We start from the raw sequence: 26,378 nt of genomic DNA, 5'->3' as shown, positions 1-26,378 counted from the left end.
AACAAAATTATTCTAAAATTTATTTGAGAAAGCACAGGCCACAAAATAACTGAAGTTTGGAAAGCAGAATAAAATGGAAGGAATCACTATGCCCAATACTAAGGCTTACTATATAGCTACAATAGTCAAGACAGTGTCGTAGTGGTGGAGGGATATGCACATAGGTCAATGGAACAAAATAAGAGAAGCCAACAGTGGATCTACACAATCAAGTCCAGCTGGGTTTTGTCAAAAGGGTAAAAATGGAGGAAAAGGCAGTCTTTTCAACAAATGGTGCTGGATCAATTGGATATCCATAGGCAAAAAAGAAATCATTCACCCTCAAGATGGGTGAACCGAATCAATGTCGTGGTTGTGATATTATACTATACTTCTACAAGACCCTGCCATTAGGGAAAGTTGGGTGAAGGGTACATAATATTTCACTGTATTATTTCTTGCAGTTGCATGCAAATCTATAATTACCTCAATCAAAAACTTAATTAAAAATGTTGAAAATAGAGGGTATTATGCTGAGTGAAATAAGTCAATCGGAGAAGAACAAACAGTGTATGTTCTCATTCATTTGGGGAATATAAATAATAGTGAAAGGGAATATAAAGGAAGGGAGAAGAAATGTTGGGAAATATCAGGAAGGGAGACAGAACATAAAGACTCCTAACTCAGGGAAACGAACTAGGGGTGGTGGAAGGGGGGAGGAGGGCGGGTGTTGGAGGGGAATGGGTGACGGGCACTGAGGTGGACACTTGACGGGATGAGCACTGGGTGTTTTTCTGTATGTTGGTAAATTGAACACCAATAAAAATTAATTAAAAAAATAAAATAAAATAAAATAAAATAAAATAAGAAAAAAAAATGTTGAAAATAGGGGTGGCCTGGGTGGCTCCATTGGTTAAGCATCCAATTCTTGATTTCAACTCAGATCATGATCAGGTCATGAGATCAAGCCCACACTCAGTAGGAAATCTGCTTCTCTCTCTTTCTCTCTCTCTCTCTCTCCCTCTGCCCCTCTCCCCTGCTCATGTGCACTCTTGCATGCATACTCTAAGATAAATAAATAAATATTTTTTTAAATGTTGAAAACAGGAGACATGGCTTTGGAAATTATTCCCATAATACTCGTTTGTACAAATAAAGCTGACATCATGAGGCAAAAAAATAAAAAAAGAAAAAGTTGAAAATATTTTTTTTGGTTGTCAAATGATCCTTTATTGAAATATTTTCCTTTGTACTTTTTAACTAGCTGGGCATTCCACTGCACCACTGTTGATGTCATCTATGATATCATGAGGGTGGTGGCCATCAACATGGCAGCCCACAGACTGGGCCATCCACAGGATCTCTTTAATGTTCCAGAGAGCTCTCTAGCTACAAATTGGTGCTACATCTGCCGGGCAATGTTGACAATCTCATCAAAAGTGGTATTTTCACTGTGCTTAATGTTTTTCTGCTTCTTTCTGTCTCTTGGTAGTTTCTTGCAGGCTTTGATAATCAGGGCAGAGGCAGAAGGTATCACTTCAACTTGGGCCTGTCTGTTCTGAATGGTCAGTTCAACTGTCATCCCCAGATGCTTACAATCACTGGCTGCCTTGGTCATGTCATTACCAACCATTTTTGGAGACAGATCCAGGGAGCCGATCTTGGGGGGCAGGGCAGATGTGGCCCCCAAATCCCCAACCAGCGTACCTCAGGTATATGACTTTGATCTTGTTCAGGCTGAACTTAGGCAGCTAGTGTCAGATGAACCGAATAAAGGTGTGCCCTGGCCTACTTTGAGCCAAAGCCAAAAGACTCTCCTAGTCTAACTTTTATCTCCTAAATTTATTTATGATATCAGAAGGGTTAATTTTTACCTAATAAATTTACTTCTCTATGTCTCCTAAATTTATCTGTTTTCTTAATACTTTGTAATTTTCTTGAAGTTGTTAAAAAAGCATTGATTTTAAAATGCTGTTCACCCATCTTTAGGGTAAATGATTTTTTTGCCTATGGATATCCAATTGATCCAGCACCAGCCCCTTTTAGGCTAGGGGCGCTTGGGTAGCTCAATTGGTTGAGCATCCGACTCTTGGTTTCTGCTCAGGTCATGATTTCAGGGTCCTGAGATCAAGTTCCACATCAGGCTCTATGCTCAGCAGGGAGTCTGCTTAAGATTCTCTCTCTCTCTGCTCCTTCCCTACTCACACACATGCTCTCTCCCTAAAATAAATAAATCCTTTAAAAAATAAAAAGTATTCTTTCAAGCTAAATAAAGAACTCTTTAAAAATACTGTTTTAATTAGCCATAAGAAACCATATGAAACATAAGAAAATTAGAGAAACCGAAGTATGACCTTAAAAGAATGATGTATAAGTGATCTCAATTTCAGGCTTAGTTGATATGACAAGAACAGAGAAATTAAACACCATGAATACAATGGCAAAAGCACATGTATATGCAGTCACTCCTGAAGGAGGGAGGAAAGATTCTATAAAGCCAGGTAAATGTTAAAGCACCCCCATTCCCCCAAACCATGTCAGCCTGAGCAGTTGCAGTGGTGGCAACAAGGCCAAAGTGCAAACCAACACCAGGCACAGCTTTTGGTCAAGCCCCTTCCTCAGGATCTGACCCATCAGACTGTGTCTCAGAAAGATGTCTCTTCCATTTTCCTTGTGGGGTACACAAAAAGACCTTACTTTGAAATTTTTAATTCTTCTTAAGAAAGCAGCCATGTACATTTGAATTATCTATACTTACAGATTTTTAATTTTTAGAGAGAGAGAGAAAGAGAGAGACAGGGAGGGGAAAAGCAGAAAAAGAGAGAATCAAGCAGGCTCTACACCCAGCATGGAGCCCAATGCAAGGCTCAATCTCATAGCCCTGAGAAATCAAGAGTCAGACACTTAATTGACTGAGCTACCCCAGGTGCCCCAATTTTTTTTCTTTCTTTCTTCTTTCTTTTCTTTCTTTTCTTTCTTTCCTTTCCTTTCCTCTTTCTTTCTTTCTTTCTTTCTCTCTCTCTCTCTCTCTCTTTTTCTTTCTTTCTTTTGATTTTATTCATTTGACAGAGAGAGAGAAAGCACATGTACCAGCAGTGCTCGAGGGGTGGGGGGACAGAGGGAAAGGAAAAAGCAAAATCCCCACTGAGGAGGGAGCCTGATGCAAGGCTCAATCCCAGAACCCCAGAACTATGACCTGAGCCAAAGGTAGACGCTTAATCAACTGAGCCACCCAGGTGCCCCATCAATTTTCTTTTTTAAAGGAAGTATTCAGACATCCCAGAAATCTTAAACAGAATTATAAAGTTCTGTGTTCAGTGTCTAAAATGTGCCAGATGCCAGTCCAGGCACTTTACTTACTTTCTTTTTAAGATTTTATTTATTTATTCATGAAAGACACAGATAGAGAGAGGCAGAGACACAGGCAGAGGGAGAAACAGGCTCCCTGCAAGGAGCCTGATGTGGGGACTCGATCCCAGATCCCAGGACCACGCCCTGAGCTGAAGGTGGACACTCAACCACTGAGCCACCCAGGCATTCCACAAGCCATTTATAAGATAAGGCATTAATATTCAAAATACATTAAAAAAAAACTCATACAACTCAACAACAAAAATAATCCCATTTTTTAAATGGGCAGAAGACCTTGAACAGACATTTTTCCAAAGAAGACATACAAATGGCCAAAAGGTATATGAAAAGATATTCAACATGACTAATCATCAGGGAAATGCAAATGAAAACCTCAGTAAGATATTATCTCACACCTGCTAGAATAATTATCATCAAAAAGACAAGAGATAATAAATGTTGGTAAGGATGTGAAGAAAGGGGAACTCTCGGTGGGGGCAACAGAAATTGGTGCAACCATGATGGAAAGTAGTATTGAGGTTTTCAAAAAGCTAAAAATAGAACTACCATATGATTCAGCAATTCTACTTCTGGGTATAGACCCAAAAGAAACGAAATCAGTATCTCAAAGAAATATCGACACCCCTATGTTCATTACAGCATTATTTATAGTAGCCAAAACACAGAAATAACCTAAGTGTCCACTGACAGATAAATGGATAAAGAAAGTGTGATCTATCACCTCTATCTATCTCCCTATCCAACTACCTATATAACGGAATATTATTCAGCCATAAAAAAAGAAAGATATCCTGCCATTTGCAACAACATGGATGGGCCCTGAGGACATTATGCTAAATGAAATAAATTGGAGAAAGAGAAATATTGCATGATCTTACTTACATGCGGAATCTAAAAAAAAAAATCAAACTCATAAAAAATGAAGAATGGTAGTTGTTAGGGGCTAGGGAGTGGAAGCAATGGGGTCAAAGAGTACAAAATTTTCATTATAAATAAGTTCTGAGGATGTAATGTACAGCATGGCGACTATATTGACAGTACTATATCACAGACTTGAAAGTTGCTAAGAGAATAATCTTAAATGTTCATGCCACAAAAGAAAACTCGTAATCCTATGAGGTGATGGAGGTATTTACTTCAATATGGTAATCATTTCACAGTATTTATGTGTATTAAGTCATCTCACTGGACATCGTAAACTTACACAATGCTATATGTCGATTACAACCCAATAAAGCTGGTAGAAAAAAAAAGAAAAAGAAAGTCATGATCCTCCTCTTATACTTCTATTTTTTTAATAAATTTATTTTTTTTCAAGATTTTATTTATTCATGAGAGACACACAGAGAGAGAGAGGCAGAGACACAGGCAGAGAGAGAAGCAGGCTCCATGCAGGGAGCCCGTGCCGGAGCCCGATGCGGGACTCGAACCAGGGACTCCAGATCACGCCCTGGGCTAAAGGCAGGCACTCAACCGCTGAGCCACCCAGGCATCCCTAAATAAATTTTTTTATTGGTGTTCAATTTGCCAACATACAGAATAACACCCAGTGCTCATCCTGTCAAGTGCCCCCCTCAGCGCCCGTCACCCCATTCACCCCCACCCCCCGCCCTCCTTCCCTTCCACCATCCCTAGTTCGTTTCCCAGAGTTAGGAGTCTTTATGTTCTGTCTCCCTTTTTGATATTTCCTACCCATTTCTTCTCCCTTCCCTTCTATTCCCTTTCACTATTATACTTCTACTAGCCAATTACCTGTGTGTTTATCTGGAGTTGAGCCCAAACTACAAATCATTAGTGGCCATTGAGAAATGAAACTAGATGGCACAATTCCTTCATTTCAGAAAAGAAAGTTAATAAATTTCCTGTAATAATAACTACTGCAAAGACATAAAGCATTGCAAGCATTTAATTATTAGAAATTAAGTATAAACAGAAATTAGTGAGTTTGATATTTATACCTCAATTAAATCTTTTATACACACATATCCCAGGCCTTTAAGCTCTCACTCTCGAATGCTCTTCCCCCAGATACCCATGCAAAGGGGCTTAAAAATAACTTAATAATAACTTTGTGTGGACAGCCTAACACTAATGAGTAAACCTTATAGCAAAACACTGGGCACCAAATATTTATGGTAATTCAAGCTTTTTCCACCTAACTAACTAAAACGTGGATTTTCAGAAATCTTTGCCTGATCTAAGTTCACTTTCTAGCCATTTCTCTGAGTTCTGTCACTCAGATCTTAGGGATCACAGCCCACACATTCAGCCACAGACCTCATAAACCACAAGGAGGCTGAGGCCTATGAGTGAATTCTTGCTCCCTCATGATGAAAGAGCCAGAAGAAAATCCTTAGATTTGAAACACTGATCTATGAAAAGAAGTCAAGGCAAATATTCAGAACAGGCGAAATGGCAAAGGCAAACAGGGCAAAGGCCGAATCCTAGATGGAAAAGCTCTGAAGAGATGACATGATACTGTACATAGAAAACCCAAAAGACTCCACCCCAAGATTGCTAGAACTCATATAGCAATTCAGCAGTGTGGCAGGATACAAAATCAATGCCCGAAGTCAGTGGATTTCTATACACTAACAATGAGACTGAAGAAAGAGAAATTAAGGAGTCAATCCCATTTACAATTGCACCCAAAAGAATAAGATACCTAGGAATAAACCTAAACTAACAGGTAAAGGATCAATACCCTAAAAACTACAGAACACTTCTGAAAGAAATTGAGGAAGACACAAAGAGAAAAATATTCCATGCTCATGGATTGGCAGAATTAATATTGTGAAAATGTCAATGTTACCCAGGGCAATTTACACATTTAATGCAATCCCTATCAAAATACCATGGACTTTCTTCAGAGAATTGGAACAAATCATGTTAAGATTTCTGTGGAATCGGGGGAGGGGCAAGATGACGGCAGAGTAGGGTCTCCAAATCACCTGTCCTCAACAAATTACCTAGAAAACCATCCAATCATCCTGAAAATCTACGAATTCGGCCTGAGATTTAAAGAGAGACCAGCTGGAACGCTACAGGGAGAAGAGTTCGCGCTTCTATCAAGGTAGGAAGACGGGGAAAATAGAAATAAAGAAACAAAAGGCCTCCAAGGGGGAGGGGCCCCGCGAGGAGCCGGGCTGAGGCCGGGGCGAGTGTCCCCAGGACAGGAGAGCCCCGTCCCGGAGGAGCAGGAGCTGCACCAACCTTCCCGGGCGGAAAGGGGCTCCCCGGGATTGGAGCAGGATCCCCAGAAAGGCGGGGACGCCCTCGGGCTCCCGGGGACACTAACTGAGGAACTGCGCCCCGGGAGATGCGCCGAGCTCCCTAAGGGCTGCAGCGCAGGCGGGACCCGGAGCAGCTCGGAGGGGCTCGGGCGGCGGCTCCGCGGAGGGGGCTGCGGGGCGGGAGCGCGAATCCAACAGCGCAGGCCCTGGAGCACAGGGCGCCGGGACACAGCCCAGGATCCTGCCTCCTCCAGGGACAGGCAGAGGCCGGGAGGGCCCAGGACAGCAAGGACGCTCCTGCCCCGAGCTGAGCAGATCAGCGGCCCCGCCCGGGAGCCCCCAGGCCTGCAGACGGAGAGCCCCGGAGCTACTGCGGGGGCTGACTCCAGGGTCCCAGAGCTGCCGCCCCGCCACTGTGGCTTCCTCCCGGGGCCTCACGGGGTAAACACCCCCCACTGAGCCCTGCACCAGGCAGGGGCAGAGCAGCTCCCCCAAGTGCTAACACCTGAGAATCAACACAGCAGGCCCCTCCCCCCAGAAGACCAAGGAGACGGACCAGTTCCAAGGGAAGTCAAGGGACTTAAAGTATACAGAATCGGAAGATACTCCCCCGTGTTTTTTTTTTTTGTTTGTTTTTTTGTTTTTGTTTTTGTTTTTTTGTTTTTTTTTTTTGTTTTGTGCTTTTTTTTCTTTCTTCTTGATTTCTGATTGCTTCCCCCACCCCACCCTTTTTTTTCTCCTTTCTTTTTCTTTTTCTTCTCTTTTTCCCCTTTTTTTCTTCTTTCTCTTTTTTCTTTTTCTCTTTTCTTTCCTTCTCTTTTTCTCCTTTTCCCAATACAACTTGTTTTTGGCCACTCTGCACTGAGCAAAATGACTAGAAGGAAAACCTCACCTCAAAAAAAAAGAAACAGAAACAGCCCTCTCTCCCACAGAGTTACAAAATATGGATTACAATTCAATGTCAGAAAGCCAATTCAGAAGCACTATCTTACAGCTACTGGTGGCTCTAGAAAAAACCATAAAGGACTCAAGAGACTTCATGACTGCAGAATTTAGATCCAATCAGGCAGAAATTAAAAATCAATTAAATGAGATGCAATCCAAGCTAGAAGTCCTAACGACGAGGGTTAACGAGGTGGAAGAACGAGTGAGTGACATAGAAGACAAGTTGATGGCAAAGAGGGAAACTGAGGAAAAAAGAGACAAGCAATTAAAAGATGATGAGGATAGATTAAGGGAAATAAATGACAGCCTGAGGAAGAAAAACCTACGTTTAATTGGGGTTCCTGAGGGCGCCGAAAGGGACAGAGGGCCAGAATATGTATTTGAACAAATCCTAGCTGAAAACTTTCCTAATCTAGGAAGGGAAACAGGCATTCAGACCCAGGAAATAGAGAGATCCCCCCCTAAAATCAACAAAAACCGTTCAACACCTCGACATTTAATAGTGAAGCTTGCAAATTCCAAAGATAAGGAGAAGATCCTTAAAGCAGCAAGAGAAAAAAAGTCCCTGACTTTTATGGGGAGGAATATTAGGGTAATAGCAGACCTCTCCACAGAGACCTGGCAGGCCAGAAAGGGCTGGCAGGATATATTCAGGGTCCTAAATGAAAAGAACATGCAACCAAGAATACTATATCCAGCAAGGCTTTCATTCAAAATGGAAGGAGAGATAAAGAGCTTCCAAGACAGGCAGGAACTGAAAGAATATGTAACCTCCAAACCAGCTCTGCAAGAAATTTTAAGGGGGACTCTTAAAATTCCCCTTTAAGAAGAAGTTCAGTGGAACAATCCACAAAAACAAGGACTGAATAGATATGATGACACTAAACTCATATCTATCAATAGTAACTCTGAACGTGAATGGGCTTAATGACCCCATCAAAAGGCGCAGGGTTTCAGACTGGATAAAAAAGCAGGACCCATCTATTTGCTGTCCACAAGAGACTCATTTTAGACAGAAGGACACCTACAACCTGAAAATAAAAGGTTGGAGAACCATTTACCATTCAAATGGTCCTCAAAAGAAAGCAGGGGTTGCCATCCTCGTATCAGATAAATTAAAATTTACCCCAAAGACTATAGTGAGAGATGAAGAGGGACACTATCTCATACTCAAAGGATCTATCCAACAAGAGGACTTAACAATCCTCAATATATATGCCCCGAATGTGGGAGCTGCCAAATATTTAAACCAATTAATAACCAAACTGAAGAAATACTTTGATAATAATACACTTATACTTGGTGACTTCAATCTAGCTCTTTCTACCCTCTATAGGTCTTCTAAGCACAACATATCCAAAGAAACGAGAGCTTTAAATGATACACTGGACCAGATGGATTTCACAGATATCTACAGAACTTTACATCCAAACTCAACTGAATACACATTCTTCTCAAGTGCACATGGAACTTTCTCCAGAATAGACCACATACTGGGTCACAAATCGGGTCTGAACCGATACCAAAAGATCGGGATACTCCCCTGTATATTCTCAGACCATAATGCCTTGAAATTAGAACTTAATCACAACAAGAAGTTTGGAAGGACCACAAACACGTAGAGGTTAAGGACCCTCCTGCTAAAAGATGAAAAGGTCAACCAGGAAATTAAGGAAGAATTAAAAAGATTCATGGAAACTAATGAGAATGAAGATACAACCGTTCAAAATCTTTGGGATGCAGCAAAAGCAGTCCTGAGGGGGAAATACATCGCAATACAAGCATCCATTCAAAAACTGGAAAGATCTCAAATTCAAAAGCTCACCTTACACATAAAGGAACTAGAGAAAAAGCAACAAATAGACCCCACCCCCAGCAGAAGAAGACAGTTAATTAAAATTCGAGCAGAACTCAATGATATCGAGACCAAAAGAACTGTGGAACAGATCAACAGAACCAGGAGTTGGTTCTTTGAAAGAATTAATAAGATAGATAAACCATTAGCCAACCTTATTAAAAAGAAGAGAGAGAAGACTCAAATTAATAAAATCATGAATGAGAAAGGAGAGATCACTACCAACACCAAGGAAATACAAACGATTTTAAAAACATATTATGAACAGCTGTACGCCAATAAATTAGGAAATCTAGAAGAAATGGACGCATTCCTGGAAAGCCACAAACTACCAAAACTGGAGCAGGAAGAAACAGAAAACCTGAACAGGCCAATAACCAGGGAGGAAATTGAAGCAGTCATCAAAAACCTTCCAAGACACAAGAGTCCAGGGCCAGATGGCTTCCCAGGGGAATTCTATCAAACGTTTAAAGAAGAAATCATACCTATTCTACTAAAGCTGTTTGGAAAGATAGAAAGAGATGGAGTACTTCCAAATTCGTTCTATGAGGCCAGCATCACCTTAATTCCAAAACCAGACAAAGACCCCACCAAAAAGGAGAATTAAAGACCAATATCCCGATGAACATGGATGCAAAAATTCTCAACAAGATACTAGCCAATAGGATCCAACAACACATTAAGAAAATTATTCACCATGACCAAGTAGGATTTATCCCTGGGACACAAGGCTGGTTCAACTCTCGTAAAACAATCAATGTGATTCATCATATCAGCAAGAGAAAAACCAAGAACCATATGATACTCTCATTAGATGCAGAGAAAGCATTTGACAAAATACAGCATCCATTCCTGATCAAAACCCTTCAGAGTGTTGGGATAGAGGGAACTATCCTCGACATCTTAAAGGCCATTTACGAAAAGCCCACAGCAAATATCATTCTCAATGGGGAAGCACTGGGAGCCTTTCCCCTAAGATCAGGAACAAGACAGGGATGTCCACTCTCACCACTGCTGTTCAACATAGTTCTGGAAGTCCTCGCCTCAGCTATCAGACAACAAAAAGACATTAAAGGCATTCAAATTGGCAAAGAAGAAGTCAAACTCTCCCTCTTCGCCGATGACATGATACTCTACATAGAAAACCCAAAAGCCTCCACCCCAAGATTGCTAGAACTCATACAGCAATTTGGCAGTGTGGCAGGATACAAAATCAATGCCCAGAAATCAATGGCATTTCTATACACTAACAATGAGACTGAAGAAAGAGAAATTAAGGAGTCAATCCCATTTACAATTGCACCCAAAAGCATAAGATACCTAGGAATAAACCTAACCAAAGAGGTAAAAGATCTATATCCTAAAAACTATAGAACACTTCTGAAAGAAATTGAGGAAGAAAAAAAAAAAAAAAAGAAACTGAGGAAGACACAAAGAGATGGAAAAATATTCCATGCTCATGGATTGGCAGAATTAATATTGTGAAAATGTCAATGTTACCCAGGGCAATTTATACATTTAATGCAATCCCTATCAAAATACCATGGACTTTCTTCAGAGAGTTAGAACAAATTATTTTAAGATTTGTGTGGAATCAGAAAAGACCCCGAATAGCCAGGTGAATTTTAAAAATGAAAACCATAGCTGGGGGCATCACAATTCCAGATTTCAGGTTGTACTACAAAGCTGTGGTCATCAAGACAGTGTGGTACTGGCACAAAAACAGACACATAGATCAATGGAACAGAATAGAGAACCCAGAAGTGGATCCTGAAATGTATGGTCAACTAATATTCGATAAAGGAGGAAAGACTATCCATTGGAAGAAAGACAGTCTCTTCAATAAATGGTGCTGGGAAAATTGGACATCCACATGCAGAAGAATGAAACTGGACCACTCTCTTTCACCATACACAAAGATAAACTCAAAATGGATGAGAGATCTAAATGTGAGACAAGATTCCATCAAAATCCTAGAGAAGAACACAGGCAACACCCTCTTTGAACTCGGCCACAGTAACTTCTTGCAAGATACATCCACAAAAGCAAAAGAAACAAAAGCAAAAATGAACTATTGGGACTTCATCAAGATAAGAAACTTTTGCATAGCAAAGGATACAGTCAACAAAACTAAAAGACAACCTACAGAATGGGAGAAGATTTTTGCAAATGACATATCAGATAAAGGGCTAGTTTCCAAAATCTATAAAGAACTTATTAAACTCAACACCAAAGAAACAAACAATCCAATCATGAAATGGGCAAAAGACATGAAGAGAAATCTCACAGAGGAAGACATGGACATGGCCAACATGCACATGAGAAAATGCTCTGCATCACTTGCCATCAGGGAAATACAAATCAAAACCACAATGAGATACCACCTCACACCAGTGAGAATGGGGAAAATCAACAAGGCAGGAAACAACAAATGTTGGAGAGGATGTGGAGAAAAGGGAACCCTCTTACACTGTTGGTGGGAATGTGAACTGGTGCAGCCACTCTGGAAAACTGTGTGGAGGTTCCTCAAAGAGTTAAAAATAGACCTGCCCTACGACCCAGCAATTGCACTGTTGGGGATTTACCCCAAAGATTCAGATGCAATGAAACGTCGGGACACCTGCACCCCGATGTTTCTAGCAGCAATGGCCACAATAGCCAAACTGTGGAAGGAGCCTCGGTGTCCATCGAAAGATGAATGGATAAAGAAGATGTGGTTTATGTATACAATGGAATATTACTCAGCAATTAGAAACGACAAATACCCACCATTTGCTTCAACGTGGATGGAACTGGAGGGTATTATGCTGAGTGAAATAAGTCAATCGGAGAAGGACAAACAGTGTATGTTCTCATTCATTTGGGGAATATGAATAATAGTGAAAGGGAATATAAAGGAAGGGAAAAGAAATGTTGGGAAATATCAGGAAGGGAGACAGAACCTAAAGACTCCTAACTCGGGGAAACGAACTAGGGGTGGTGGAAGGGGAGGAGGGCGGGTGTTGGAGGGGAATCGGTGACAGGCACTGAGGTGGACACTTGACGGGATGAGCACTGGGTGTTTTTCTGTATGTTGGTAAATTGAACACCAATAAAAATTAAAAAAAAAAAAAGATTTCTGTGAAATCAAAAAAATAAATGAATGAATGAATGAATGAATAAATAAATAAATAAATAAATAGAAATAAACAGAAATTTAAAAAAAAAGATTTCAAAAAAAAAAAAGATTTCTGTGGAATCAGAAAAGATCCCGAATAGCCAGGGGAATATTAAAAAAGAAAACCACAGCTGGGGGCATCACAATGCCAGATTTCAGGTTGGACTACAAAGCTGTGGTCATCAAGACAGTGTAGAACTGGCACAAAAACAGACACACAGATCAATGGAACAAAACAGAGAATCCAGAAGTGGCCCCTCAACTTTATGGTCAACTAATATTCAACAAAGCAGGAAAGACTATCCACTGGAAAAAGACAGTCTCTTCAATAAATGGTGCTGGGAAAATTGGACATCCACATGCAGAAGAATGAAACTAGACCACTCTCTTGCACCATACACAAAGATAAACTCAAATGGATGAAAGATTTAAATGTGAGACAAGATTCCATCAAAATCCTAGAGGAGAACACAGGCAACACCCTTTTTGAACTTCGCCACAGCAACTTCTTGCAAGATACATCCATGAAGGCAAGAGAAACAAAAGCAAAAATGAACTATTGGGACTTCATCAAGATAAGAAGCTTTTGCACAGCAAAAGATATGGTCAACAAAACTCAAAGACAACCTACAGAATGGAAATTTGCAAATGCATTTGCAAATGACCTATCAGATAAAGGGCTAGTTTCCAAGATCTATAAAGAACTTATTAAACTCAACAGCAAAGAAACAAACAATCCAATCATGAAATGGGCAAAAGACATGAAGAGAAATCTCACAGAGGAAGACATAGACATGGCCAACAAGCATATGAGAAAATGCTCCGCATCACTTGCCATCAGGGAAATACAAATCAGAACCACAATGAGATACCACCTCACACCAGTGAGAATGGGGAACATTAACAAGGCAGGAAACAACAAATGTTGGAGAGGATGTGGAGAAAGGGGAACCCTCTTGTACTGTTGGTGGGAATGTGAACTGGTGCAGTCACTCTGGAAAACTGTGTGGAGGTTCCTCAAAGAGTTAAAAGTAGACCTGCCCTATGACCCAGCAACTGCACTCCTGGGGACTTACCCCAAGGATACAGATGCAATGAAACGCCAGGACACCTGCACCCCGATGTTTCTAGCAGCAATGGCCACAATAGCCAAACTGTGGAAGGAGCCTCGGTGTCCATCGAAAGATGAATGGATAAAGATGTGGTCTATGTATACAATGGAATATTACTCAGCCATTAGAAATGACAAATACCCACCATTTGCTTCGACATGGAGGGAACTGGAGGGTATTATGCTGAGTGAAATAAGTCAATTAGAGAAGGACAAACATTATATGGTCTCATTCATTTGGGGAATATAAAAATAGTGAAAGGGAATGAAGGGGAAAGGAGAGAAAATGAGTGGGAAATATCAGAGAGGGTGACAGAACATGAGAGACTCCTAACCCTGGGAAACGAACAAGGGTTGGTGAAAAGGGAGGTGGGCAGGGGGATGGGGTGACTGGGTGACGGGCACTGACGGGGGCACTTGAAGGGATGAGCACTGGGTGTTATGCTACATGTTGGCAAATTGAACTCCAATAAAAAGAAATTAAAAAAAAAAAAAAAAAAAAAAAGGAAAGGCTCTGAAGAAAACTCAAATGGACCTGTCCCTGGATTTAAACTTCCTTAAAGAACTGTGAAAGTTCTCCCGCCACCAATCCCATGGTTTTGACCTTATAGCTCCTCAGAATGAAAGTACTCATAGTCATTGGTATTTTTATCCAGCACACACACACAAAAAAAATAATAATAAGCAGCTCAATCCTAAAACATTTAGTCTGAAAAATATACTCAGTTGCTTCCAGGTTTAAGTACTGAACAAATCTCACTGCATTTTTTTATATATTATTTATTTATTCATGAGAGAGACAGAGAGAGAGAGGCAGAGACACAGGCAGAGGGAGAAGTAGGCTCCATGCAGGGAGCCTGATGTGAGACTGGATCCCGGATCTCCAGGTCCACACCCCGGGCTGAAGGAGGCGCTAAACCGTTTACGCACCCAGGCTGCTGCATTTTTTTAAATCTCCCTCATTATCATAATTAATATTCCCATAACACACTGTGTAATTCATGCATCCCCTCACACTCAATTCATTCTTCAAAAGAGCTCACAGGGTCCACAGTGCAGGGATCATCACCCTCTTTGTTTCCCATGACAACTTTGCAGGCAGCAGAGGTCAGTACTAGAATTCAAGCCCTCTGACTCAAAATCTCTACTTCTGCCCACCAAACTCTGCCATTGATGAGGCCCACTTTCTTTTGATGGCTCTCTGTTTTGTTTTTCGTTAGAATTCAAAACACCACAATGGCCATGAGAACCAAATCTCCAGTATTATGTAACTGTAATTAATACCTGTTTTTTCCAATAAATGACAAATTCAGTGTCACAGAGCCTTGCAACTTCTTCATCTCCCACCATGGTACCCAGCCTCCAAGACGACCCTCAGGAAACCTCACTTCCTGGGAACTCAGGCCTTGCGCGTACTCCCTTCCTACAGCAAATAGGGCTGACCTGCGTAACCAATAGGATATTATGGAAATGATGGTGTGACTTGCAATCTACCTTGCTCCCTCTTGAACTGCTCACCTTAGAGGAAGCCAGCTGCCACTTTATAAGCCAATCAAAGAGGCCTATAGGGAAGCCCATATGGAGAGGAACCAAGGCCTCCTGCCAGTAGCCAAGCCCAAATTGCCAGTCCCATGGACCATCCTGAAAGCCCCAAACCATCCTCCAGCCCTAGCCAAGCCTTCAGATGACTGCAGGGCCAGCTGATAACTACAATTTCACAAGAGACCCTGAGCTAGAACCCAGCTAAGCTATTCCTGAATTCCTGACTCACAGAAAGTATACCAGATAATACATATATATATACATATTGATATTTTAAGCCACTAAATTTTGGATAATATGTTCCACAGCAACAATAGAGGACTAATACACCCATATCTCTTAACAAGATTCCAGGCCCTCAGTTGACTTGAATTAAGGTAGTGGTGAGAATGATTTTCTGATTGATCCAGATTCCCTCAATCTGATCCTTCTGTGTCTAAGCCCATACTGGATAACCCTATTAATTAAGGTTAGAGATGCTATTTGTGGCCACAGAGAAGATTATGGAAAAGTGAGGATTAAAGCAGTTTTAGGTCTTATTTATCTTAAAAGTCCCCAAGACTACTGGAAGTTCTTTGACTACTATCTAATAAATAACGAAGTCTTTCCTTCCCCTGGTTTGTTTTGGCATATTGTCAACAGAGTAGTAATGCACAAACTACAAAAGGCCTAGGGCTGAGTTATACTCAGCAGTGTGGGACCTAGACTGGGGTACTTGGCAGACTGTCAGTTCATCATGCTCATTTGTAAAGTAAGAAACACCTGTAAGCAAAGAGAGACCACCTCTAAGTGATGCGGAAGTGTAAACAGTAACCTGAGAACAAGCCTGGCTTTAGTTATAAGACCACTCCCTTTGACAAAATTCAAGTAAGATCTGTAGATTAGTATGATATTGATGTTAATTTCCTGGTTTTGATAATTATACTATGGTTATGAAAGATGTTAATATTAGGGGAAGCTGGGTAAAGGCATACAGATACCCTGTGTACTATTTTCACAACTTTTTTATATAGCAATCCTCCCTCATCCGAGGTTTTGTTTTCCAGGGTTTCAGTTACCCACAGTCCAATGTGATCCTCTTTCCAACCTACCATCAGAAGGTCAACAGTAGCATAACACTACATCATAATGCCTATGTCATTCACCTCACTTCATCTCACCACTTAGGCATTTTATCATCTCACATCATCGCAAGAAGGGTGAATACACTATGATATGGTTTTTTGAGAGACTACATTCACATAACTTTTATTACAATACATTGTTATAACTGTTCTATCATTAGTTATTGCTGATAGTCTCTTACTGTGACTAGCTTATAAATTAAACGTTCATAGAGGGGGATCTCTGGGTGGCTCAGTGGTTAGCACCTGCCTTCAGCCCAGGGTGTGATCCTGGAGTCCCAGGATCGAGTCCCACATCAGGCTCCCTGCATGGAGCCTGCTTCTCTCTCTGCCTGTGTCTCTGTCTCTCTCTGTGTGTGTCTCTCATGAATAAATAAATAAAATCCTTAAAAAAAAATTTTAAATAAACTTTCATAGATACAGATGTATAAGACAAATCACAGTATATATAGGGTTCAGTACTATCAAACATATATATGTAGGTTTCATGCATCTACTGGGGTCTTTGAAACATATCACCCACAGATGTCACAAACTATTTCAAACTAAAAAAATTTTAAAACATAAAATACATTTAAAGCAACAACAAAAAAGAATATTGCCACTAAAATATACATGACACTAAATCCATTCCTTGAAAGGCTCTGATGCCAGTTTTCCAAAATGTACTTGGAAAGCCTGTCCCAACATGGTCATGAGAAGAGTCTAGTTTGATTTCAAACCTCCTATTCCCTGGTGGGCAGACTTGAAGTGTTTGGGAATGCATTACACTTTATGTTCTCAGCCTCTCATGAAGTGAGTGATTCAGATGAGAATATGAACAGAAGTGATGCATAGAAGTTGCTGAGCTAACTCTAGCCCTCTCTTCCCCTGCCCCAGAAGCCATTGTTATAAAGCTGGATGGAGCCTGGACCCCTTAGTAGATCCTCTCCAAACCACATCGTACTCTAGTGAGATTAACTTTGTACTAAGCCATAGAAATTCTGAGTTTTTATGTTGTAGCAGCTAGCATTTAAGATAATCCCAATAAAGAAATTTCCATCCAGAAAATAATTAACCTAGAACTTCTAAGAAAAAAGCAAAACTGATAAAATTGACCAGGTTATAATAATATCTTCAGAGGGGAGAATGAAAATATCTAAGCATCTTTGTATTTAGATGTTCTTTCCATTATCCTATAGAAATACACAAGCAGGCAAAGATTTACTTACACACAAGCATATTTACTGCCACACTGCCTGTCTGTGTTAGAAAAAAAATGAAAACAAATTAAATCAAATAGAGAAGAATACAACAAATAGGAAAAGAAGATAGCCATTCAGTGAAAAATTCTCTGTGGTCCCCACAACAGCCCCTCTGATGTGTGGTGTGCTCTGCCCACACTTCTCTCCAGCTGAACTCAACGAGCAGGGCCCACAGCCATACACACGAGATGCACACGAGAACACTCAATAAATATGAATTTTCTGTAATGGATGATTAGTCACTGATACGGGATGATGTGTACATGGCAATCTATTACACTATCCACTCTATGTGAGTTTGAAATTTCCTATAATACAAAGTTTTTAAAATGTATATTTTAGAAAAATTGCCATAACTAAAACTGACTAACCCTTGTAATAAACAGAAATTATGATGCTCACTAAAAGGGTCAGAAAAAACTAACCCAGGCAAATAAAACTAGTCTAGTACATCAGTGGTTAGAATGGGCTGCTAGCTGATTAACTCATTAGTCTACTATAATCACTCACATAAATTCAGTGGTAATCGAAGCTATTTGTATCTAGATTAACTTAAAAGAGTTCCTGAGCTTGTCTTGAAAACAAAGATATGGAATGGGAAGCATTCCCAATGGACCCTCATTTCCTAGATTGTTTTGTAAACACTAAAATTCAGGGTTCTTGTCTTGGTATTACTGAAATTAAATTTAAATGTATCTATCATAGCATAGTTAAACATCCTATAACCAAAAACACTCTAAAATAACTTTAAAATTTAAATTACAGATTAAAATAAAATATAAAGGCATGATCCATACACATGTATTCCTTTTCCCAGCCATGATTATTTTTTAAATAAAAATAATAATAAAATAATAATAATAATAATGCAATCTTAACCAAAAGAACACTGTTAATAATGAGTAATGTTCAAAAAAGGAGATTATTTTAACAGTGTAAAATACTTATTTGCATATATATATAATTGAGGCTTCCCTTATTAAGCTAACCTTTAACTCAACAAAGTTTTTTCTTGCCTGTCAAACTCAGACTGTGAGATAAACAGGTTCTGGAGACAAGCCAGGGATTCCTAGAGCTTCGGCTTAAGGAAATACCACAGAATGAACAAGCTCCGAAGAATAGGTTTGCAAGCAGGTACTAAGGGACTCTGGTCAATACCACCCAACCTTTGGGGAGAAAAGGAACACACAGACTGGTAAATCTCAGGGCAACTACACAGTGAACTGAAGGTGCGCTTCCAAGGTCAAATGGCAAGGACGTGTACACATTTCTAAAACAGCTGACTCCTGGAGGACCAGGCGGCACCCTACTGGTCTGAGAAATCCTGAGGCTTTATTTGCTCAAAGAGAACAGATAATAAATCAGAAAGATGGCAGCTAAAGAAATTCAGTCAGAAATTGGGAGGCAGTGTGGTCTGAAAAACTGCCTTTTGTTGGAACCCAGCTCTCCTACATAACGGCCTATCTCAAGACCTTGAACCAGTCATCTAATGTGAGGACTGAACTGCTCCCCTCTCTCAGTGCTTGTGAGGGTCACATGCAAGGATGTGGAACTTAGAAACTGTCAATTCTCAAATCTGTTTTTATTAACAATGACAGTCTTCTATTTATTACAATCCTCCCTCATGTATAACAATTTCATTTTTGAAAAGCAAAGTTTACTTTTAGAGTTACATACTTCAAAAAAGAAACCATGTCACAAAATTTTGCCGGGGGTGGGGGGGTGGGGGGGGGGGGGACTTTTGGAAAGAACACCAGAGCTACCAGGGGCACCTGATTGGCTCAGCTGATACAGCATGTAACCCTTGACCCAGGGTCTCAAATTTGAGCCCCATGCTGAGTGAAGAGATTACTTTAAAAAAAATTTTTAATAAAATAAAATAGAGGTTCTTGGGTGGCTCAGTTGGCTAAGCACCTGACTCCTTGTTTTGGCTCTGCTTGTGATCTCAGGGTCATGAGATGGAGCCCCATGTGAGGCTCCGTGTGCAGTATGGAGTCTGTTTACAACGTTCTCTCTCTTGGGACACCTGGGTGGCTCAGTAGTTGAGTGTCTACCTTTGGCTCAGGGCGTGATCCTGGGGTCCTGGGATCGAGTCCCACATCAGGCTCCCTGAAGGGAGCCTGCTTCTCCCTCTGCTTGTGTCTCTGCCTCTCTCTGTGTCTCTCATGAATAAATAAATAAAATATTTTTAAAAAAGAAACTTTCTATCTCTCTTCCTCTGCCCCTCCAACCCGTGCTCACATGCTTTCTCACTGTCATTCTCTATCTATAAAATAAATAAATCTTTCTTAAATATAAAATAAAATAGAACACCAGGGCTACTACCCAAAGTTAGAAGGCAGATTAGAATTTTATGAACTAGCATCTAATTTTCAAACAGGCAGGCTATCTATCTGTTTAACTGATTTGTCTCTCACATTAATTATAAACCACTGAGAATTAAAAAAAATAAAAAATAAAAAAATAAACCACTGAGAATTAAAATTACTCAGTTTTATAAACCTCTTTAATTTTTAGAGTCTTTTTATTTCATATTCAAAAATTAAACTGAGCTACTACTTTCATATATTTGTATACTTTAGATCAATATTTAAGTTCAAACAAAGACAATTTATGGAATCTGGCCATTGTTCTTAATTAATATTAGATAATACAGTACTGAGCCACAACACACTCATTAAAAGCCACATCCACAGCTGAATGAGCCCTTTTTGCTTCAGGAAGTTTCACCCACACAAAAATTAGATTTCTGGGGTACCTGGCTGGCTCAGATGGAAGAGCATGCAACTCTTGATATTGCAGTCATGAGTTCAAGTCTCATCCTGGGTGTAGAGATTATTAAATAAATACACAAATAAACTAACTTTTTTAAAAATTAGATTTCTAGGGGCACCTGGGTGGCTCAGTGGTTGAGCATCTGCCTTTGACTCAGACAGTGATCCTGGGGTCCTGGGATCAAGTTCCACATCGGGCTCCCTATAGGGAGCCTGCTTCTCACTTTGCCTAATGTCTCTGTCTCTCTCTGTGTGTCTCTCATGAATAAATAAATAAAATCTTTTTTAAAAAATTATATTTCTAAAGCAAATAAGCCAGCCTGCTCCCGAGCATCTTCCCCCACACACCCGCCATCCCCCATCCCCAGCACCATCTCATCCCTCACATCTGAGGCATGCTGCACTGAAGCGGGGAGTGCTCTTTCAGAAGTGAGACCCAAGTGCCCAAGAGGGCTAGAAATACTGAACCTGACAGGGTCCTAGTTGTGGGCATCCCTGACATCCAGTCTGGGAACACACTTCACAAAACTAGAACCAGAGGGTCGTTTCATACATCCCTGGAAGGGTGCTTGCCCCTGCCTCTCCCCCCTCACCACCCACTGAAGCCTCCAGGCTATACCCGACCTTGTCAGAAATCTCAATGGGCCTATCCAGGCTCAGCCTGCCAGTTCCCAACAAGAAGCCAAGCAGGAACCTGAAAGGAACAGCATTGCCAAAGACCCCGCTGACTTCTAATCTTCCCAGTAGCTACTCTACAGACTAAACATATAAAACAAAAATGGGACTTTTCTCTCACTGCTTTAGAGAATACTCTTACAACCATTATGATTCTGGTAATATTTATTGACAACCCCACAAGTGTCTAGAAGAGCACTTAATTTTAAGAATAAGGTGCGTGAGGGTATAAGAAAACTTAAATGCAGACCCTGCTGAGTGCTGTGTCCTTGACCCACCTCTGATGTCAGCCCTGGCTGCTACAGACAGTTCCATGCAAGCTCCAGCTCAGCTGACAGCCAGGACTCCTCAAGTAAGCACTGAAGGTCTTTCTGCCTCTGAGCCTTCTCAGAAGCCATGCAATCCTGCCCACCTGTTTGGAAAGCCAATGGGGACAGGAACCAGTGGCTAAAGGCCCCACCTGCCAACCTATGGACAGATCCTGGAAGACATTCTGCGCTCTTTGATAAGTGAACTGGCTAAAAATCCAGCAGTTACCCCCCCTCCCCATCCCTATATAACTCTAAGAATCTGGTGAGTCCTATGCCCTAATCCTTTGGAGCAGCATTCTTGGCCTACGTCTTGTGTTATACCCCAAAAGAAGGAATTCTTACCAGATCCAATTAGAACAATGGTTCTTAGCATTAGCTGCATGTTGGAATTCCCTGGAGGCCTTTGCAAAGTCTTGTTCAGATCACTTTCCAGAAAAATAACATTGATCTGTCTCAGGGTGGCAGGCTGCCCAGGGCTCACCAGGACCCATGAGTTCCCAAACTGGCAGGAGTGCAGTCAGCTCAGCCCTGCAGAGAGGGCCAAGAGATGCAGCAAGGCCTATCAAGGGCCCAGTCATGAGAGGCTTAAGACAGATCCTCTCTTTATCAGAATGTACTGGAGACAAAGGATCCCTGAAAGTGGGAGGCAGATAAATGGATTATGTACCAACAGTCTTTGCTTTTATATAACCAGAATTACACTACAAGTATTCCTTGGAGAAATGCTTATTTCATACAATAATATAGCCGCTTTATTTTTCCACATATTGCATTCCTCTATTGCTTTCAATTTTTAGAACTAACTAGCCAGTTGTAACACCTTTATTGAAAATCCACCTCTTGGGATGCCTGGGTGGCTCAGGGTGTGATCCCAGGGTTCCCAGGATCGAGTCCCACATCAGGCTCCTTGCATGGAGCCTGCTTCTCCCTCTGCCTGTGTTTCTGCCTCTCTCTCTCTCTCTGTCTCTCATGAATAAATAAATACAGTCTTAAAAAGAAAAAAAAAAGAAAGAAAGAAAATCCACCTCTCGCCCAATGATCTGAAATGCTGCCTTTAGTATATACCAAACGTCTCCTAAATAATCCTTTCAGGTCTCTCCCATCTAGTCTGCTAATAGTTTCTCTCTTGCCCTGCCAGCACCATCTGTTTTCATTACTGTAGTGTCATAATACATTCTGATACCTAGGAAGACCAGGATGTTCTGTGAGGTTTTTTTTTTTTAATTACATTGATCTCTTCAATTCCCTCGGAATTTAAGGTATAGTATAAAGGATCTAAAATGATTAATTTTCCATTATTGCCAACTAGCTGCCCAATTACTGCATACTGAGAAATCTTCCATCTATTACTTTGTAATGCCTACTTGGTAACATATTATATTCTTACATAGTAAATACCACATATTCAATACCCAACTGCCTATTGCCTTCCTTTAGCTGATCTAAGATCCCTGCCTCTGGGGAACTTACATTTTAGCAGGGGAAACAGACAATAAGCTTTTTGAAATAAATAAACAATAAACATAGGTATATCATTTTAGAAGGTGACAAGCCTTGCAAAAGAAGTAAGAGGTGGAGAGCATAGGAGGTGCTGGGAGAACAGAGCAGGAATGGGGGCAGGGCAGGAACAGGCTGAAGTCTGAAGCAAGATGATCAGGGGATGGGGTGGGCGGGGGGCGGGGGCACGAGTACAGGGAGGGAGGGCAGGCTTTGTTGTGAAAAAGGATAGCAAGGACAGGGGGCCCCAGTAATTTAAGGAATAGAGGAGATGATGTTGGCCCCCTCTAAGTTGATAATGCCACCATTACCTAGTTGCTTCCACCAGAAACCGAAACCACCCATGCTCTATGATCAATCAGCCCCCTCCTTTCTGGCTCATTGTCCCCCCTGCCCATCAGAATCACATTTTGATCCTATCTAGCACAGCCCAATGCAGTGTTCTGTTCACCTCTCAGGTCCCTACCTCTCCTGTCTTGCCCAGTCCAATCTTAGAGGGTTCCAGCCAAAGAACAAATGTGACCTTTCCATCCTGCTGAACTATCCATAGTGGCTGCCCACTGCCAAAGGACCAAGCCCCATGCTCCTTACTGGGACCCTGAATACCATCGTCATCTTTCCATCCCAACTGCCTGTTTCTCCAGGCTCATTGCCCTCCTTCCGACATGCAGCCTTCTTGCCACAGACTCAAACTGCTTGTTATCCCACTGGGCAGGAACAAGCCTTCCTCCCCTTGTTCATGCTCTTCCAGGAGTGTGCCAGATCCCTCCCAACCTTTCAGACTCAGCCACCCCTACTTCACCCTTCCAGACTCAATTCAGATATTTGATATCTGCTTATGGACACCTATTCTGATGACCATTCCTCCAACTCAAAGCCCTGTGTATTCCATGTTCTCCCACAGCACCAGGAAAATGATGTCCTCTCAGAACTGTCCCAGGCTGATTTCCATCTCATTAAAGGACAGGCTTCTTAAAGAAAGAAACCTTGACTTATTTCTCTTTCTTGTACCCATGACTAACACAGAAATCTGGCACATGAAGAATAGTCAACAAATACTCATGAGAAGGGAAAAAAAAAGAGGTAACTGGCCCAATTTCTACATACACAGGTATGGATCAAGTATAGAAATCAGCCTCCTATTCAAAGCAAATGGAAACATCAATACATTTTGGAAGATATATATTCATAATGCAAATATTATTTGCATTTGTTATTTCCACAATACTTGTCCTTTGAAACTTTCAGGTTGGTTGATTAGAGGAACAGAGAAAGCTGGGATTTCCCTTCCCCACTGTCAGAGCTTTACTTTGTTCTGCTGAACTAAGGTTAAATCCAAATATAAGTGGTTCTCTCCGGTCACAGCTGAGGAACCCGAAATGCGATCAGCCCATACAGCTTATTAACATGCCCACCATCCTCTGCTGGTATCTGATTTCCATCAAGGTACACAGAGACCAACGCCTGCACAGTTCCTAACAGTCTCTAGTGGAGACTGCAAAACCATTTGGGGTTGTGGGTTTCTCGTGGAGAATAAAGGCCTAAGGCAAAATGTGTCAACAAAGAGAAACCGTGAGGGCAGATGAGGAAGGACCTCATACAAACAGCCAGCTATCAACATTACAGAACCACAGATCCTGGAGTAGAAAGGCCCCCAAGGATGACCAGGCCCAACCCTCTAACCTGAAACACAAAGACACCAAACCTAAGGGGTTCTACAATGTCCCCTAGTAGCAGTCAAGCCAGAATTCCCAAGGACCAACCTCCACATCCCGGCTCTGGGCTACTCGTCTTTTCTTTCCTTCAAACACCTCAAGAGATGTCGGGAAGAAAAATAAAGAAAGGAAGAAAAGGCTATATACTCTGTATTGTGTGTATTCCCCCAGCATTTAATAGAGGCAGGTGGAGCGAACAGTAGACAGTGTGCCTAGGAACATTCTTCACCCTCCAACCAAGAGGCTGACCACAGGCTCAGGAGTGCTTACCTGCCGCACAAGCATAGCGTCCAAGCCCATAATGACATTTTTGTTCTACAGTGGGCACTTTGCCTTTTACGGGAAAAAATGCCAGGCCAATGCCAGCAGCCAATCCACCACAAACCTGATAGCCACAAAGACATAGTTCACAGGGAAGGTTGGACATAACTGCCCTGCTCTTGCCCTTGTCCAGGGAGGGCTCACTTCTTCCTTGGTCTCTCTCAGGGCCTTGGGGACAAATATGAGTTGGTGCTGACTGACATCTCCAACACCCACAGCAGCAATCTGAGGCCCCAGACAGCATCACTTCAAATGCCAACTACTCCGTATCCCTAGGAAGGATGCAGAAAAAAACCCTCAAAGTTACCATCTACACCACAATCCTAAGCCAATGACTGAAACAAGTTATGTCCACTCCACTGAATGCTGAAATACTGATATCTCAATTCTACAGCCTTAATATATATAGTACTTCAAATATGGTGGACAAGAAATCCACAAACCAGCTCCCAGTTGTGTTTACTGTTGTTACTGTTGTCCTTTAGGCTGGAGGCCACAGGCCTTTTCTCCAGGAATCCTAACATATAAAGTGAAAGCCACATTCCCACCAAACACTCTCAGCCAGCAATGGGATCCCAACACAGCATAAATGTTAAGATATCTCTGTGCTTCCTTTGTATTCCACTGTTAACAAGCCAAGAGGAATTCTCCCAAAGATGTTATTGAGCATTAAAAACAAAACCCTCGGGCAGCCCGAGTGGCTTAGCGGTTTAGCACTGCCTTCAGCCCAGGGCCTGATGCTGGAGACCCAGGCTCCCTGCATGGAGCCTGCTTCTCCCTCTGCCTGTGTCTCTGCCTCTCTCTCTCCCTCTCTCTCTCATGAATAGATAAAACCTTTTAAAAAAAAATAAAAATAAAACATAAAAACAAAACCCTTGAAACACCCACTGACAGTAACATGGAGACTTCATTTAAAAGCTCATAGAAAGGGATCCCTGGGTGGCGCAGCGGTTTGGCACCTGCCTTTGGCCCAGGGCGCGATCCTGGAAACCCGGGATCGAATCCCACATCGGGCTCCCGGTGCATGGAGCCTGCTTCTCCCTCTGCCTGTGTCTCTGCCTCTCTCTCTCAATCTGTGACTATCATAAATAAATAAAAATTTAAAAAAATAAAATAAAAAAAAATAAAAGCTCATAGAAGGTGGTGTCTAAGTAGTTTGCATTTTTCCAGGACTTCCAGGAAGACACAACTGGCCACATGCCTTAGGCTTTGGTTGAGGGCTGCAAGAGATCCAAGAGTCCTGAATTTATTTATTTCTTTATCTTTAGAGAATTCCATTTCCTGTGACTTCGTAAAGTAAGCTGGGCTCTGACCTAATTCCTTTCCTTCTTCCAATGATTGGCCTACTGTCATACATGCATATAGAACTGATTTATCACCAATCTATCCTGGGTACTGAAATAGGCTTGGAATGAATTCCTGGACGCCCTTCTCACCTCACCCAATGCCAGAGCCAAGGAAGAGTTCCAAAAGGAGAAATGAGCAAGTCTTTCAGATCTATTATTCTTAACCTTTTGCGATTC

General features: G+C 41.4%; 1 protein-coding gene and 1 pseudogene across 2 annotated transcripts in view; both read right to left on the bottom strand.

Moving 5' to 3' along the window:
* DTD1 (D-aminoacyl-tRNA deacylase 1) overlaps positions 1 to 26,378 on the bottom strand; it is a 183,901-nt gene that overhangs the window by 111,411 nt on the left and 46,112 nt on the right. The gene's annotated exons all lie outside the window — the stretch shown is intronic.
* LOC112922656 (large ribosomal subunit protein uL11-like) lies at positions 1,190 to 25,397 on the bottom strand (annotated as a pseudogene).

The sequence above is a fragment of the Vulpes vulpes genome, chromosome 14, assembly GCF_048418805.1.
Source record: "Vulpes vulpes isolate BD-2025 chromosome 14, VulVul3, whole genome shotgun sequence".
In the NCBI taxonomy this organism is placed as follows: domain Eukaryota; kingdom Metazoa; phylum Chordata; class Mammalia; order Carnivora; family Canidae; genus Vulpes; species Vulpes vulpes.
This window is presented reverse-complemented; position numbering and strand designations above follow the sequence as displayed.